The 17,884-nt window shown below is 41.6% G+C and overlaps 1 pseudogene; it reads left to right on the forward strand.

Annotated features, from left to right (window-relative positions):
• The window catches only part of LOC129697667 (dynein heavy chain-like), an 87,317-nt pseudogene extending 70,762 nt beyond the window's left edge, over positions 1-16,555 (forward strand).
• Positions 16,556-17,884: the final 1,329 nt, after the last annotated feature.

Here is a 17,884-nt window from a genome sequence, read left to right on the forward strand (position 1 = left end):
TGCAATTGTGAGGTAACTTTCACATGCCTTGTGGCATTAACCTGGGTGATGTGGCTATACTGAGAGCATCTGTTGACTTTTATCTGCTCTGTTCGATTGGCAATAGTTTGTGAATGTAAGGTGGTGATTAACCAGCAGGATGTGCAAATTGTTGATGTTTGAAAATCACGGGCTAACTTAGCATTCGGTGTTGGCTTGAGGTATTTTGCAATTTAATAATAATTACCTGATTTAATTGAGAAAAATATTTCAAAATATAAACCAAAATATTGTATTCATCTTTACGTGTTTTATAGTCAAAAGCTTTGAGCTTTTTACAATGCTGATATTAAATGAGATACAAGTGCATGGGCCAAAGAAAAATGGCAAATTATTGAATGTAGTTATGCAAGGAATGAGCTGATTTAAATGTTGGCCTTATTTAAATACAAAATTGCTGCGCGCTCATTATAGCTGGAAGCCCTTGTGAAGGAATGGTCTTGCTATCTAGCCAAAAGATTGGAGGAGATGGCAGGGACATTGATCATAGGAAAGGACAATATCTCGTAGGAGCCACCCTTGAATGAGCATTTTTGCTCCCTCTGACCCTCAAGGTAAGGTATCATGGTATTTTAAAATCCAACTAGCTGGGCCTCCTCCGCTTAACATCTCTCCTTTGGTAACTTTCTGTGGACTGCTTGGCAAGCAGATAGGGCTGCAGAGCTAGTGGCCCATACGGCACAATCAGCCCCTATGGTTTGGCTGCTGATGAGGCCCTGGAAGGGCAAGTGCAATACGAACAGATGGACTATGCGGCTGCCAGATTTTACACCCACAACCCTTTTCTCATCAGGATTAAAATTGGTTCTGTGCATCCAAGTACTTAGCGCAGACTTTAAACTTAGAATCACGGAATGATGCAGAGCTTGATGATGCCATTCAGCCCTTCCAGTTTATACTAAGTCTAACGGAGCACAGCCACCTGATTACATGAAAATCAAAAGAAAAAAATGCAGATGTAGGAAATCTGAAAATAAGAGCAAAATCTGCTGTAAACACACAGCTGGTCAGGCTGCATCTTTGGGAAGAGAAACAAAGCTAATGTTAGAGCTTTGTTTCTCTTGCCATGCTCGCACTTGACTTGCTGAGTATTTCCAGCATTCTCTTTTTATACACCCTTAATTTACTCCCTATAATTTCCTCATATGTTTTTGATACTTTCACCCCTGGTTATTTACTCATTTCCATTCAATGGCGACTGCTGAATATTTACACAGCGCCCCAACTAACCACATACACTGTACAAGAATTGATTCTCCACTTTGCCTCTGGTTCTTCTGCCAGTCATCTTAAATCTGTCACACTCAGGCATTAGACACAGATCCTCCTTATTTACTTTAAGCCCTTCATTTGTGAAGGAAGTTCTTTAATAGTAATTAAAGTTTTATTTGCTTCTAAAGAACATCCTAGTGAAATCTCCTGTCCCGGCTTATCTAATCTTTCCATATATCTATGAAGGTTCACCAGACTGATTCCTGGATTCATTTCATATGAAGAAAGACTGGATAGACTCGGCTTGTACACGCTAGAATTTAGAAGATTGAGGGGGGATCTTATAGAAACTTACAAAATTCTTAAGGGGTTGGACAGGCTAGATGCAGGAAGATTATTCCTGATGTTGGGAAAGTCCAGAACTAGGGGTCACAGTTTAAGGATAAGAGGGAAGTCTTTTAGGACCGAGATGAGAAAATCATTTTATACACAGAGAGTGGTGAATCTGTGGAATTCTCTGCCACAGAAGGTAGTTGAGGCCAGTTCATTGGCTATATTTAAGAGGGTTAGATGTGGCCCTTGTGGCTAAAGGGATCAGAGGATATGGAGAGAAGACAGGGATGGGATACTGAGTTGGATGATCAGCCATGATCATATTGAATGGCGGTGCAGGCTCGAAGGGCCGAATGGCCTACTCCTGCACCTATTTTCTATGTTTCTATGTTTCTATCTAAAGTTCCTCATCCTGAGTCTAACAATAAATTGGTTTCCTCTTCATAGTTTTACACTTGTTCTTAAACTTGGTGCTAGGACTGGATACAGTTTTCCAGTAAACCTTTCTTTGCATTCTCTTCCTCTATGTTTAAAGCCTAGGATCGCATACACTGCATTATTATCCTGTCTTAACACTTTTAAAGATTTACATATAAACTCAAGAGTCAAGAGTCAAAAGTGTTTTATTGTCACATGTCCCAGACGGGACAATGAAATTCTTACTTGCTGCAGCACAACAGAATATGTGAATATGTAAACATTGTATATAACGGGAAAAAAAAAGAAAAAGTTCAATAAATAACAAATATAGTGCAAATAACAAATAATAATGTAGTATTTTGCAGTTCAGCCCTCAGAGCTTATTCGTTGTTGTGTTTAATAGCCTGATGGCCGTGGGGAAGAAGCTGTTCCTTAACCTGGACGTTACAGTCTTCAGGCTCCTGTACCTTCTTCCTGATGGCAGTGGTGTGATGAGTGTGTGTCCAGGATGGTGTGTGTCCTTGATGATTTTGGCTGCGTTTATGTGGCAGCGACTACGATAGATCCCTTAGACGGTGGGGGGGGTCAAAGCCGGTGATGGAATGGGCTGTGGTCACAACTTTTTGTAGTCTTTTTCGCTCCTGGACATTCAAGTTGCCAAATCAGGCCACAATGCAACCAGTCCGAATGCTCTCTACCATGCACCTGTAGAAGTTTAGGAGAATCCTCTTCGACATGCTGAATCTCCGTAATCTTCTCAGGAAGTAGATTCGCTGATGTGCCTTATTTACAAATGCATCGGAGTGCTGGGTCCAGGAAAGATCTTCTGATATATGCACGCCCAGGAATTTGAAGTTATTGACCCTCTACACCATCGTCCCGTAGATATAAACAGGATTGTGGGTCTTCATCCTTCCCCTACTAAAGTCCACAATCAGTTCCTTGGTCTTACTGATGTTGAGAGCCAGGTTGTTGTGCTGGCACCATTTGGTCAATCTGTCAATCTCACTTCGATGCTCTGACTCGTCCCCATCTGTGATTCGTCCAATCACAGTGGTGTCATTGGCGAACTTGATGATGTAGTTCGCACTATGACTGGCTACGCAGTCATGGGTTTAGAGTGAGTAAAGCAGGGTGCTGAGCACTTGAGGTGCTCCCGTGCTGATTGTTACTGAGGGTGAAGTGGTTCATCCAACTCGAACAGGCTGTGGTCTGTGGATGAGGAAGTCGAGGATCCAATTGCAGAGGGATGCACAGAGGCCCAGTCCGTGAGCTTGGTAAACAGCTTTTTTTTAAATCAAAAAATGTATACAATTATTAAAAAATAATATTTACAATACAATAAAACAAACCAGAACCCACCACTTTAATACAATACAAACAAATATCCTAAATTAACTACTATACAATTATGATACAATCCTTATTGAGGAAGCATACAACCCCCTGCGGTGCCCAGCGGTCCCGGAACTCCCCCAGGGTGCCTGTGGACAGGGCATAGTCCCTTTCTAACCCCACCCGGGCACGGACGTAACCCCGGAAAAGGGGCAGGCAGCCAGCTCGGGTAAAGCCCTCCATCGTCTGGCGCCTTGACTCGCGAATGGCCAGCTGGGCCAGGCCCAGGAGTAACCCAACCAGGACATCTTCAGCCCTACCCTCTCCCCTAGGCACAGGGTGTCCAAGGATGAGGATGGTGGGTGAAAAATACAGCCAGAAGGCAAGGAGCAGCCCCTTTAGGTATTAAAACAGTGGCTGCAGCCTCACACACTCCATGTACACGTGGTACACAGACTCTTCCAGCCCGCAAAAGTGGCAGGCGGCTGGCGAGTCTGTGAACCGCGAGAGAAACAGGTTGCAGGGAACTCCTCGGTGCAATACCCTCCACCCCAGGTCCCCAATGTAGAGGGGGAGAATCCCTGCGTAGAGGGACCCCCACCGGGGCCCCCCTTGGTAACCAGCTTTTCTTTTTCTTTTTTTTTAAATCAAAAAATTTATTCAATTATTAAAAAATAATATTTACACTACAATAAAACAAGCCAGAACCCACCACCATAAATACAATACAAACATATATCCATAAAAAACTATTATATAATTATGATACAATCCTTATTGAGGATACATTCAACACCCTGCGGAGCCCAGCGGTCCCGGAACTCCCTCAGGGTGCCCACAGACAGGGAGTATTCCCTTTCTAACCCCACCCGGGCACGGACGTAACCCCGGAAAAGGGGCAGGCAGCTGGCTCGGGTAAAGCCCTCCACCGTCTGGCGCCTTGACTCGCGGATGGCCAGCTTGGCCAGGCCCAGGAGCAACCCAACCAGGACATCGTCAGCCCTACTCTCTCCCCTACGCACAGGGTGTCCAAAGATGAGGATGGTGGGTGAAAAATGCAGCCAGAAGGCAAGGAGCAGCCGCTTTAGATATTCAAACAGTGGCTGCAGCCTCACACACTCCATGTACACGTGGTACACAGACTCTTCCAGCCCGCAAAAGTGGCAGGCGGCTGGCGAGTCTGTGAACCGCGAGAGAAACAGGTTCCAGGGAACTCCGCGGTGCAATACCCTCCACCCCAGGTCCCCAATGTAGGGGAGAATCCCTGCATAGAGGGACCCCCACCGGGGACCCCCCTCGCGACCGGAAGGCAACACTGACCGCCACTTAGTGTCCGGATGGTGGACCAGGGCGAGGAAGTGCTGGGTGTGGAGGAGGAGCCTGTACAGGACACGCCTCCCTGCGTCTTGGAGGGAGACGAAGGGTGTCGAGGAAAGGCGGCTCAAATTGTGTGGGACCGGCTCCCGGGATGGATTACGGCGCCTGGGTCCGATTAGTACTTCAGGCTGAGCGGGGGCTTGCTCAACCACAAGTACTCCACACGTTTGAGCCCCCCGGTCACCCGGTGGGGTGGGACAAGGACCGCCTGCTCTCACGCCCGGGCCGTCACCCTCCGCCGGCGGAGGTGGGGCCTGGTCAATGGCAACCAGGTTCCATTGGTAACCAGCCTGGAAGGGATGATGATGGTATTAAACGCCGAGCTGTAGTCTATAAATAACTGCCTGACGTAGGTGATTTTATTGTCCAAGTGGTCCAGTGCAGAGTGGAGAGCCAGTGAAATTGCATCTATCATTGACCTGTTGTGGTGGTATGCGAACTGTAGTTGGTCAAGGTTCTTGTCGAGGTAGGAGTTGATGTGCACTATAAACAACCTCTCAAAGCACTTCATCATCACAGGCATTAGTGCCACTGGTCGATAGTCATTGAGGCACGTCACCTTACTCTTTTTGGGCACCGGTATAATTGATGCCCTCTTAAAGCAGGTGGGAACCTCAGACCTCAGAAGTGAGAGGTTGAAAATGTATGTAAAATCTCCAGCCAGCTGGTCCGCACAGGTTATTAGAACACGGCCCGGGTACACCATCATGTCCAGGCGCTTTCCAAGGGTTCACCGCCCTGAAGGAATTTCTGACATCGGCCTCTGTTACTATGACTGTAACACCATCATGGTAAATAGGGGCTCGGGAAGGCACATCAATGTTCTCCCTATCGAACCATGCGTAGAACGCATTGAGCTCATCAGGGAGTTATGTTTCGCTGTCGTTTGAGCTGCCTCCTGATTTTGCCTTGTAGGAGCCTTGTAGGAGGTGATGGCATTCAAGCCCTGCCACAGTTGCCGAACATCCATCTCATCCTCCAGCTGAGAGCAGGTCCTTTGGCCTTTTTGCTGGCCTTACCAAGGTCATATCTGGACTTCTTATAGACCTCTGCATCGCCAGACCTGAATGCCCGGGATCTTGCCTTCAGAAGAATGCGGATCTCATGGTTCATCCAAGGCTTCTGGTTAGGAAACACTCGGAAGGTTTTTGGTGGAACTCAGTCCTCCACACATTTCCTTATGAAGTCTGTAATGACTGTGATGTATTCATTCAGGTCTGTTGCGGAGTCCTTGAACATTGCCCAGTATACAGACTCCAAAGCAGTCCTGGAATTGTTTCTCTGCCCCCCCCCCCCCCCGACCAGCTCTGTACAGTCCTCACCTCTGGGGGTGCGCTCTTTAATTGCTGCCTATATGCAGGAAGAAGCAGCACCACTGAATGGTCGGATCTTCCGAAGTGAGGGCAAGGGATAGAGTGATAGGCATCTTTGATGGCTGTATAGCAGTGGTCAAGGGTGTTTGGTCCTCTGGTGCTGCAGGAGACATGTTGGTGGATGTTAGGGAGCGATTTCTTCAGGTTTGGCTTCGCCAAACACCTCCGCTCAGTTTGCAATAACCAACCTGATCCCCCGGTGGTTCAGCACTTCAGCTCCCCCTCCCGTTCCGAATCCGACCTTTCTGTCCTGGGCCTCCTCTATGGCCAGAGTCTCCCACAGCCCACTGCCTCTGCTTTTTCCTTTCTCTTTCCGCCCACCCCCCATCCCCATATCAGTCTGAAGAAGGGTCAAGACCCGAAACGTCACCTATTCCTTCGCTCTATAGATGCTGCCTCACCCCCTGATTTTCTCTAGCATTTTTACCTAACTCCGTATAGTCAGGATTGAACCCGGGTCTATGGTGCTATAAGGCAGCAACCCAACTGCTGTGCCACTGTGCAGGCCCTTAAGTCTTCTGGAGTGAGGGGCTTGGAAATTCTCAAGATCCATCAGAAACTGCCTGTGCCAGGAGGTGCTAACGACCTTTAACCAGCTCCAGGCATCATTGGAACTCCATTAGTGGTTTCTATTATATTTGTGGTGGTTCTATGGTTTTCATCGCAATGTTCTGCTTTTGCTGTATTCTTGTTCCATTACTAAAGTGGAACCAACATCCCTACATCCATTTCCTCACAATTTACGAGACAAGGCACGTGGATAGGCAGGGAATGGATGGATATGGATCATGTGCAAGCAGAGATAAGTTTAACTTGGCATCGTGTTTCACGCAGACATTGTGGCTGAATTGCCTGTTCCTGTGCTGAACTATTCTAGTTTATAGTTTATGGCAATATGGTGATATGGGTGCTCATCAAAGATTTTTTTTTTTAATGCAATAGAACAATGTGCTGGAAGAACTGAGCTTGTCAGACAGCATCTGCAGAGGGAAATGGACAGATGATATTTTCAAGTTGGAACCCTTCTTGTGTTTTTGTGAATTCTTAATATGAGGTTTAGTGATCACATTGCACTGACTAGAGTGAAGGAGAAGTTATCGGCAGCTGGTTAAACTCATTTACCTAAGATGACTTTGCCTGACTGAATTTTATCTGAACCAGGAGCAAAAGCTTTACCACAATCTGCATTTCTAAAACATGTCTTGTAGAAGTCCTAATTTGGAGATGATGTAGTGCTGGTGCATTTGCACCTATCTGACTGCAAACACATGATGGTGCCATAAAACTACAATTAGTAAATGAATCATGTACCATTTTATCTTTGTTGCTGAAAATCAAAGCCTGTTGAGTGCGAGTCAATGTATTCAATGGAAAAAAGTGACTGTTCTCTGAGGATAGGATGCCTTAAGCAAGGAAACTTCATAGCCTCTAAATCTCCAAAGATTAGTTCATTGACGATGCGCTGTCTTCATGTGGGATTATCTGTCAGCACTCCTGCAGCATGGAGCAGTTGCCAATTCCGGAAATGAATTAAGAAAACACAAGAATAAAGATAAGTCTAACACTGACTCAGCTCCCCTCCCATTAACCTCTTCCTTAACCCACAGTGGTCATTATCAGCAACTCATGACACTGGCTGTATACTTTAGTACTGGTTCCTTCTATTCAAGATTGTTGAAAACTACGCTGCTATTATTTTGGTTAAAATGCAAGAAACACACAATTCCAAGGACAGAACTAATCCTTCAATTATGGATTAAACAGGGAAATTAACAATATTTTTGCAAGCTTGAATAAGATTAGATGTAAATGCAAGGCTCAGAAAGCAGGCAGCACTTGGCATACACACAACACAATAACCCTGACTTTGCTGACCTTAAAAGACAGGAATTAATTTCCACGGTAATTCGCACTAAATAGAATAAAAAGCTGATTTCTAACCCAGTATTGCCCACTGAGCAACTGAAACCCGAGTTACTTGGCAACACAATCCTGTTTCACGGTACAGAACAGTGACGGCTCTATTAAAGATTCAAATACTTTGAGCAGAGCTGAATAAATGGATGCTACGGGGCAGAGATAAGCTCTGTGGGTTAAATCCAGCCCTGAAGTTAGCCTGAACAAGCCTGCCATGCTCTGTTAATGATATGTAAAAATAAACTGGCCTCGCAAATGAAGGAAGTCAGGAACGAACACAGGGAAGTAAAAAAAAGGATAATGAACAAATCTGAAGTAAAGGTAAAATGAGAAAGATAAGAAACCAAGCATATAAAAATGGCTCTCTCCACCCCTCCTCCACGCTAGTTCTCAGACTAGTTTCACTGTCCTTCTGATTAATTTTACTGTTTGAATGCCTCGTTGTCGCCTTCCCCCCAGCCAACAATGAACTATTCCATATTTCCTTGAGCATCGTCTACTTTGATCTGTTGTTTTCACACCTTACCTTCCATATCTCTCATTTCCCTCACACCCGACTCTCAGTCAGAAGAAGAGTCTCGACCAGAAACATCACCCAGTCCTCTCTAGGGATGCTGCTTGCCCCGCTGTTATTATAGCATTTTGTATCTTTTGTGTAAAAAAGACAACTGGAAAGATAACAATTAATAAAAATGCTAAAGGAAGGTTATGTAAAATTTATTCCGTGCAGTTTTAAAAGCACAATATCCTGACACTGACTTCAAGTAATATATAATATGCCAAATTTCTCTATGTCAAAGTGTCATTCATATTAATAGTAGGACATTCAAATTGCTTAACAATGAAAAAAAAGTGAAAGGAGGTGAGTGGAAATATATCAGATGACTTAAGTGCATGGAATAAAAATCATGGGAGATGTTAAAGGGACCTGAATAAACTGGAAAGAAGGGAAAACAAAAAGAGTTACAGTAAATGCGTGTTTGGTCCACAAAATATACATGAGTGGAAGAACTGGGAAACTATCCAAAATCGATGAGAGCAGGGAAACGTCTGATCAATATTGATTATTGTGTGATAAGGGTTAAGCAAAATATTAAATATTACAAATATTACACATGAATATTTCACAAATTCCAAAATGGCATTCAACCCAGGCATATATTTGCGTGCCAGCCACAGAAGCAGGTCTACAAACTCATATTACAATTGCTCCACATTCTTAAATCTCTATCTATACACTGTCAATGGATCGATTGCAATCATGGATTGTCTTTCTGCTGACTGATTAGCATTCAATAAAAGTTTTTCACTGTGCCTGTGACAATAAACTAAACTGAAACTATTGCTTGGTATAGTTCAGTAATTTGAAAAAACTGAATTTGAGGAGATGAGAAAGGAACTCAGGAAAATGGGGAAACAAAGAAAAAGAACAACACTTGAAAACATATAAAGCCAGAAGAAACAATAGAATGAATGGGTCTAGAGTAAATATATCCTGTCAAAAAGCTACAATATGCAATATGCAATATATAATATACAATATACAATATATAATATACAATATACAATATGCAATATATAATATACAATATACAATATGCAATCTGTAATATACAATATACAATATATAATATACAATATATAATATACAATATGCAATATGCAATATACAATATATAATATACAATATACAATATATAATATACAATATACAATATGCAATATATAATATACAATATACAATATGCAATCTGTAATATACAATATACAATATATAATATACAATATGCAATCTGTAATATACAATATACAATATATAATATACAATATATAATATACAATATGCAATATGCAATATACAATATATAATATACAATATACAATATACAATATATAATATACAATATACAATATGCAATATATAATATACAATATACAATATGCAATCTGTAATATACAATATACAATATATAATATACAATATATAATATACAATATGCAATATACAATATATAATATACAATATACAATATACAATATATAATATACAATATACAATATGCAATATACAATATACAATATACAATATATAATATACAATATACAATATACAATATACAATCTGTAATATACAATATACAAATGTAATATACAATATACAATATACAATATGTAATATACAATATACAATATACAATATACAATATACAATATACAATATACAATATACAATATACAATATACAATATGCAATATACAATATACAATATACAATATGTAATATACAATATACAATATGCAATATACAATATACAATATACAATATACAATATACAATATACAATATATGCAATATACAATATACAATATACAATATACAATATACAAATCAATATACAATATACAATATACAATATGCAATATACAATATACAATATACAATATACAATATACAATATACAATATACAATATACAATATGCAATATACAATATACAATATACAATATACAATATACAATATAATATACAATATACAATATACAATATACAATATACAATATACAAAAAAACAGCCAATATGGATGAATAAAGAGATAAAGGCAAAATTGAAATGGAAGTAAATGGAAGTAAAAAGCAGAAACGAGCAGAATAACAACATTGTCTAATTATTTTGTCTCATTAATTCCCAGAAAATCTAATATGGGTAGCTCTAAATCTAACATGTTATTTAAACAAGGAAATGAAAAAAAGATGTAGGGAACTGTAAATCAGAAAGGAGGAGATAACTGATAAACTAATCATACCCAAGCAAGACAAACCTTTATTTCGGACGGATTTCATATGCACATAATAAAGACGTGGAAAGATATTATGGGCTGAATTCTGACGGATAGAACTAACATTGAGTGATAGATTCAACATGTTCTGCTATTTGTTTGGAACACTCCTGAGATAAACACTATCTTGGTTTGCTCCAGGTTTTGCTTGTGCAAAATGTAATGGATTCTGTAGGTAGCTAGAAAACTAAAAATTAAATCAGGCCAGGAACATCTTAGCTATTATGGCTACCTGGAAGGTCTATATCAACCCTTTTGAACCCATAGAAGTTTCATTGAGTGTACCTGAATTCTGAGGAAGAAGAGTAAAGACTAGAAGTGTAGGAAGGAATTGCAGATGCTAGTTTAAACCAACGATAAACTGGAGTAACTCAGCAGGTCAGACAGCGTCTCTGGAGAAAAGTAATAGGTGACAAGTAAAGTCTTGACCAAAAATACCACCTATTCCTTTTCTCCAGAGATGCTGTCTGATCCGCTGAGTTAGTAAAGACTAGTAGTTTTGCAAAGTCAAGGGCCTGTTTCCACGCCGTATCACTAAACTAAACTAAACTAAACTAAACTAAACTAAACTAAACCATACACCTTTGGTAATCTATCAACATTTATCTCATATTTGTTTTCCCTACAAAATGTTAACCTCTTGCCTTTCTGCAAAATAAATGTGTAAAAAAATAAATATTTCTAGAGGGCATAGCTTTAAGGTGAGAAGGGCAAAATTGAAAGGAAATGTGTGGGGCAATTTTTTTGCATAGAGGCTGGTCGGGAACTGGAACACACTGCCAGTGATGGTGGTGAATGCAGATATAATAGTGGCGTTTAAGAGGCTATTAAATAGGCACATGGATATGAATAGAAGGAGCGATATGGATTACCAGGCAGAGGAGATTAGTTTAACATGGCTACAGGCTTGGCACAACCATTTTGGGCTGGTGGGGCCTGTTCCTGTGTGGTACTGTTCTAAGGTACACAAAAAAGCTGGAGAAACTCAGTGGGTGCAGCAGCATCTATGGAGCGAGGGAAATAGGCAATACTGTTCTATGCCTATCATATTAGTTTCTTATCATGGTCACACAGGTCAAACACGGCTTTGACCAATTTGAATAATGATCTAATAGTAAAAAGTACAGCCAAAATCAATATGTTTGCATTTCTCCTGATGCCATGATCTTTGCACAGTTTAGTCTTTGATCTAATTATTTACACCCCTTATTTCATGTGAAAATCAACTATTATTACAAAAAGTACATTTGCCTTTGGGTAATCATTTGTTGGAGGGCCTGAAGATTATTGTTAGGAACAGAGTTATGTTTATCCCAACCCCTGATTATAGATACAAAAAGAATTAAGTGTAGCAAACACTCCATAGTTATAATGAGAAGCAGTAGCTCTTTAAAGCTGTTATTTCAGCCCTTACGTAATCAAACTGCTGACCAAGATGATTTTATCTATTTTTCACTTGAATAGACCCCATTAAAACCAATATGAAGAGCTAGCTTTGCAAAATGTAACAATAATATTGAATGTAACCTTCACCACCTAGAAATGACAGTGTAAAACTGTGTAATTACCTTGTCAGGGCAGCAAAAGGAGGACCTTCTAATATAGCAATTGAGTAAGCAAAAACAGCATTTACAGTGATCTAATCCTCCCATTTTTAAACACTTTCTACCTTTAGCCTGAACCTACACGGTGCACTTTACAATCTCCACTTACTCCTGGAAATGTTTCATGACTCACATCCCTATGTATATTCAGATCGGAGAGTATCCTATTATCACTTGCTGCTGAATCTTGCATATCCACAAAGGTCAGTGCAATGTGGCCTGGTCTAATGGTTGTCACCAACAATAGACACAAAGTGCTGGAGTAACTCAGCGGGTCAAGCAGCATCTCTGGGAAAAAAAGGCTGGGTGAAGTTTGGGGTTGGCTCGGAAGAAGAGTTCCAAACCAAAACATCACTCAGCCTTTTTTCCAGAGATGCTACCTGACCCACTGAGGGGAGAGAGAAAGAGAGAGAGAGAGAGAAATAAAAACTTTATTATGAACTTCTGTTGCTCATTCACGTTGTGTAGAACTAGTTAAATATTGCACTCTCATCTACACTGACAGAAATAAAAGGACAATATGACATGATTTTTTTATAGATTGAACGCTACAGCATGGAAACAGGCCTTGTGACTTAGCAAGCCCATGCTCACTGCCTATTATCCATTCACAAAAGTTGTGTGTTATCCCACATTCGCATCCACTCCCTACACCAAGGGTCAGCAACCTACGGTCCCCGGGCCAAATGCAGCCCGTAACCCGAACTCATCCGGCCCGCAGGCATATTTCACTGTTCCGATCGGGGTTGTGAGTACCCTGTGGATGAGTGAATATGAGTATTTGAGCCACCGCCTTTAGGACAGAGTCAAGGCAATGGTCATGTTCGTGAGCGCCCGTAACTAGGGGCCAGTGCTCCGGGTGGTGTCCGTGAAGGGGCGGGATCTATGTGAACACGTTATTTGATGCCTGCCATCCGGGGTGTGATGGGGGCGGGATCCATGTGTACACGTGATAGATGTGGCCTGCCATCTGCTCACAGACATGCGTCCTGGTCCCTATGCAGAACAAGGTTGCCAACCCCTACCCTACACACTTGGGGAAAAGCTACCATGTATCCATGTTCTCCAGAGACGATGCCTGACCCACTGAGTTACCCCAGTACTTTGTGTCTTTTTTTTGTAAACCAGCATCTGCAATTTCTTGTTTCTCAGTTTCAACTTGCTTGATAACTGCATTCTTTTAAAATTCTATCCACTAACCAGGCCTTACAATTCTATCCACTAACCAGGCCTTACAATTCTATCCACTAACCAGGCCTTACAATTCTATCCACTAACCAGGCCTTACAATTCTATCCATTAACCAGGCCTTATAATTCTATCCACTAACCAGGCCTTACAATTCTATCCATTAACCAGGCCTTATAATTCTATCCACTAACCAGGCCTTACAATTCTATCCACTAACCAGGCCTTACAATACAGCTGTACTCCTCCCTATATTCCCGCTGGCACCACCACACTAACTCATTTACTTCAGTTTAGCTCCACTCTTTTCAATCTTTGTTTTGCACCATAAGACTTGCCTCATTGCCCAAGACTTTTCCACTGCCCCATTGCCCAAGATTTAATAGGAATCTGATGGGTAACTTTTTCACACAAGAGGCGGTGGGTGTATGGAACAAGCTGTCAGAGGAGGTAGGTGAGGCTGGTACTATCCCAACATTTAAGAAACAGATAGACAGGTACATGGATAGGACAAGTTTGGAGGGTTATGAACCAAACACTGGCAGGTGGGAGTAGTGCAGCTGTGACGTTGGCCGGTGTGGGCAAGTTGGGCCGAAGGGCCTGTTTCCATGTTGTATGACTTCTAAGTGAAAGGTTCAAGAGTTAGCTTAGCCAAATGCACCATATGCCATATTCAATGCATCAGTTACCCATATCATTAAGCACCCAAATTGCCACTAGCTGGTTAACACCATATTTTACAACATTTCAAGTTTTTGTAAAAGAACATACATTGTGCAAGGCAGCATATATTACAGTGATATCTTCTGCTGAACCAGACAGATTCCTCCCCAGGGCATAGAGCCTCTGCTGGCCTCGGTAGTGAAACGATGCATCAACATATAATGGTTGGTCTCATGGTACAATTCTTAAAATGGTACCATCCAATGTTATACATGGTACACCTATGCAATAATCCCCTGTGCACTAATTTTGGTTTGCAATAGGATATAGATCTGACGTTCTGCATGAATTTTATGTCATAGGCTGTTTACTTGTGACAAAAGTATACTATGGAATTTTCAAAGACCACTATTACAAGGCAATGGGCTGAATTCTACAATCAATGGCAACTACCCACAATCACCACTGACCCACAAGAAACATCGGAAGTACATTATTCAGTTCCCTGGCAATAAACACCCACACCCAAGACCACCTAATCCTCTGGGGTTAAGTGGCAGGGCCATTTAAATCACAAAACCATCACACATAGGTGTCAAAACATGCCCTGGCCAAAAATCACTTTAAGAAAATTTAAACTTCTTATACCCTGCCTCCAGACATAGCAAGTCTGTAAAAATACAATGTGTAGGATGCAGGTTTAAACCTCTGGTGTCAGTGGTTATAGGGAGAAGGCAGAAGAATGGGGTTAGGAGGGAGAGATAGATCAGCCATGATTGAATGGCGGAATAAACAATGGGCCGAATGGCCTAATTCTACTCCTATCACTTATGACATGAAACCGAAGATAGACACAAAATGCTGGAGGAACTCAGTGGGACAGGCAGCATCTCTGGAGAAAAGGAATAGGTGACATTTCGGGTCGAGACCCTTCTTCAGACTGAGCTTCAGGGGAAAGGAAAATGAAAGATGTAGACAATATTGAGAGATATAGAACAAATGAATGAAAGATATGCAAGAAAGTAACGTCCTGGGAGTTTTATTGTCTGTAACCCGCTTTCATCAAGCCCACGCCTAACAATGGCCTGTATCGTCTGTTAAAATACAATGATTGTTTTAGAATAGTCCTACTATTCAGAAGCAATCAGAAGCATTCAAAAACATTCCAAAGCCATTTCAGCTTATTTAAACTGTTAAAGTATTGGAAAATGTATTCAATGTTGAAAAAAACAAAAACAATAAAAAAATTGTGAACAAAGTTCGTACATGTTTAATAAAGGGGCATTGTCCTGATGCATGAGTTCTGTTTCCCTCCCCCAAGATACTGCCTGTCCTGCTGAATAATTCCTGCACAGTTCGCATTAATTACTTACATTTTGTGCTGTCAATTCCTTCAATTAAAATTTATTGGGTCTCTCCTCTCTGGTGCAGGTTGTATGGATGGATTATCCAGGAAAGTTTCGGCAAATTTCCACAACTGTAAACGCCTGCATTGGACTTCATGAGTCTTGGCAAAACTATGTGCAGAACTGGCTACGACTTTGGTTTTTCCATGTCTGTGAAGATATCCCAAAGTTGTGGTCAGTTATGTGATCATATGCCAGCAATTATGTGGGTGAGTGTTACCTCTTTTCATGTGTTCAGCTTTTTTCCAGCAGGTTTTTTTAACCTGGATTTGTTTTGATGCCCCCGTGTAGTGGGTTTGTGATGCAGACAGCTCTGCTGCCTTCACATTAAGCTTCAAGCTGCCCAGGCAATTTAAGATAAAATGAGGGAATCAGAAAGGTAAGTGCAGACATTGTGTGCCGGGCCATTTACTGAGATAACGTAAGTTTTTCTCTATTTTCTTTCTAATCTACTGTTGATTACAGCATGCCTGTTGGAGTGCATTAACCTCACCAAATTAATTTTGCTCTTGGATTTGTTCTTGGAAGAATAATGTAAGGAAGGGCAAGGTGCATGTTAGTTATTTCCTTATGTAGGAAGGATATGCAGATGCTGGCTTACACCGAATGTTGGAGTAACTCAGAAGTGAAGACACAAAATGTTGGAGTAAGTCAGTAACATCAGATTGGGAATCTCTGTCTGAAGAAGAGTCTCAACTCAGAACATTACCTATTCCTTTTCTCCAGAGTTACTGAGTTACTCAAGCATTTTGAGTCTATCTTAGTTATTTCCTTGATGTCCACAGAATGCCACAGATGAATGACAGATTTTTTTTGCTTGTTTGCTGTCTCCTGGTTGAACGTTAAGGATTATTATTTTAGAACTCCATTGAAATGGAACATAAACATAAGTAAAACAATATTCTGGAGTGTTTCCCAGTGAACCTTAGTTTGCCTCTGGCCTTCTGGAATTCCCACCCTCACACCCTTCAGCTACCTATTTATCCTATAATATAATACTTGCATTAATCCTCGGGTTTCTTTTTTTAACCACTTTATAAAAGTTTATGGTTAACTTCTTCCCACAGCTCCTTAAATAAATATTTAAATTAGTTCTTCATGAGTTCATAAGTTCATAAATGATAGGAGCAGAATTAGGCCATTCAGCCCATCAAGTCTACTTTGCCATTCAATCATGGCTGATCTATCTCACCCTCCTAATCCTATTCTCCTGCCTTCTCGCCATAACCCCTGACACCCATACTAATCAAGAATCTATCTATCTCTGCCTTAAAAATATCCACTGACTTTGTATCCACATCCTTGTGTGTTATGTCGCTCCTGATGAGCCTGTCCCACTTGGGCCATTTTCAGCGGACTGCCGGCGACTGTCAACTTGCCGACAGTCGCCTGAAAAACTGGGAACTGGAACAGCAACTGTCGAACACACACAAAACTGGCACACACACACACACACACACACACACACACACACACACACACACACACACACACACTGTCACACGCACACACACACACACACACACACACACACACACACACACACACACGCACACACGCACACACGCACAACCCCCCACACACACACACACACACACACACACACACCCACACACACACACACACACCCACACACACACACACACACAAGCACATACAAACACACACACACACACACCAACCCACACACACACACACATTCACACACACACACACACACACACACACACACACACACACACACACACACACATACACACACACACACACACAGGAAGGTTGGCACACAAACACATTAAGACGGGCTAGCAATCAGGAGTGCTGCCTGAAATTCACACAGTGCAAAGCCAAGGTGATACAAACACACACCATGATGAACAGGAAGGTTGGCGCTGTAATTAAGACGGCTAGCACAGTGGTATAGTAGGAGTCCTTTAAAAGAGGAGGGAAGGTGGGGAGAGGGGTGGGGAGAGGGGGGGGGGGGGGGGGGGAGGGGGGGGGAAAGGGGGGAGATGGGGGGAAGGGGGAGAAGGACGGAGAAGAAAATTGAGACAACTTTTAAGAAGTCAGCAACTTTTAATAAGCCAGAGATGCACAGCTGTGAAGTTCGGCAGACATTAACATTACCAGTCGGTTCTCCTTGGTTCTGAAAACTACTGCTTACGTTTTTTTCCCCCGA

This window comes from Leucoraja erinacea, chromosome 5, assembly GCF_028641065.1.
Source record: "Leucoraja erinacea ecotype New England chromosome 5, Leri_hhj_1, whole genome shotgun sequence".
NCBI classification, from domain to species: Eukaryota; Metazoa; Chordata; class Chondrichthyes; order Rajiformes; family Rajidae; genus Leucoraja; species Leucoraja erinaceus.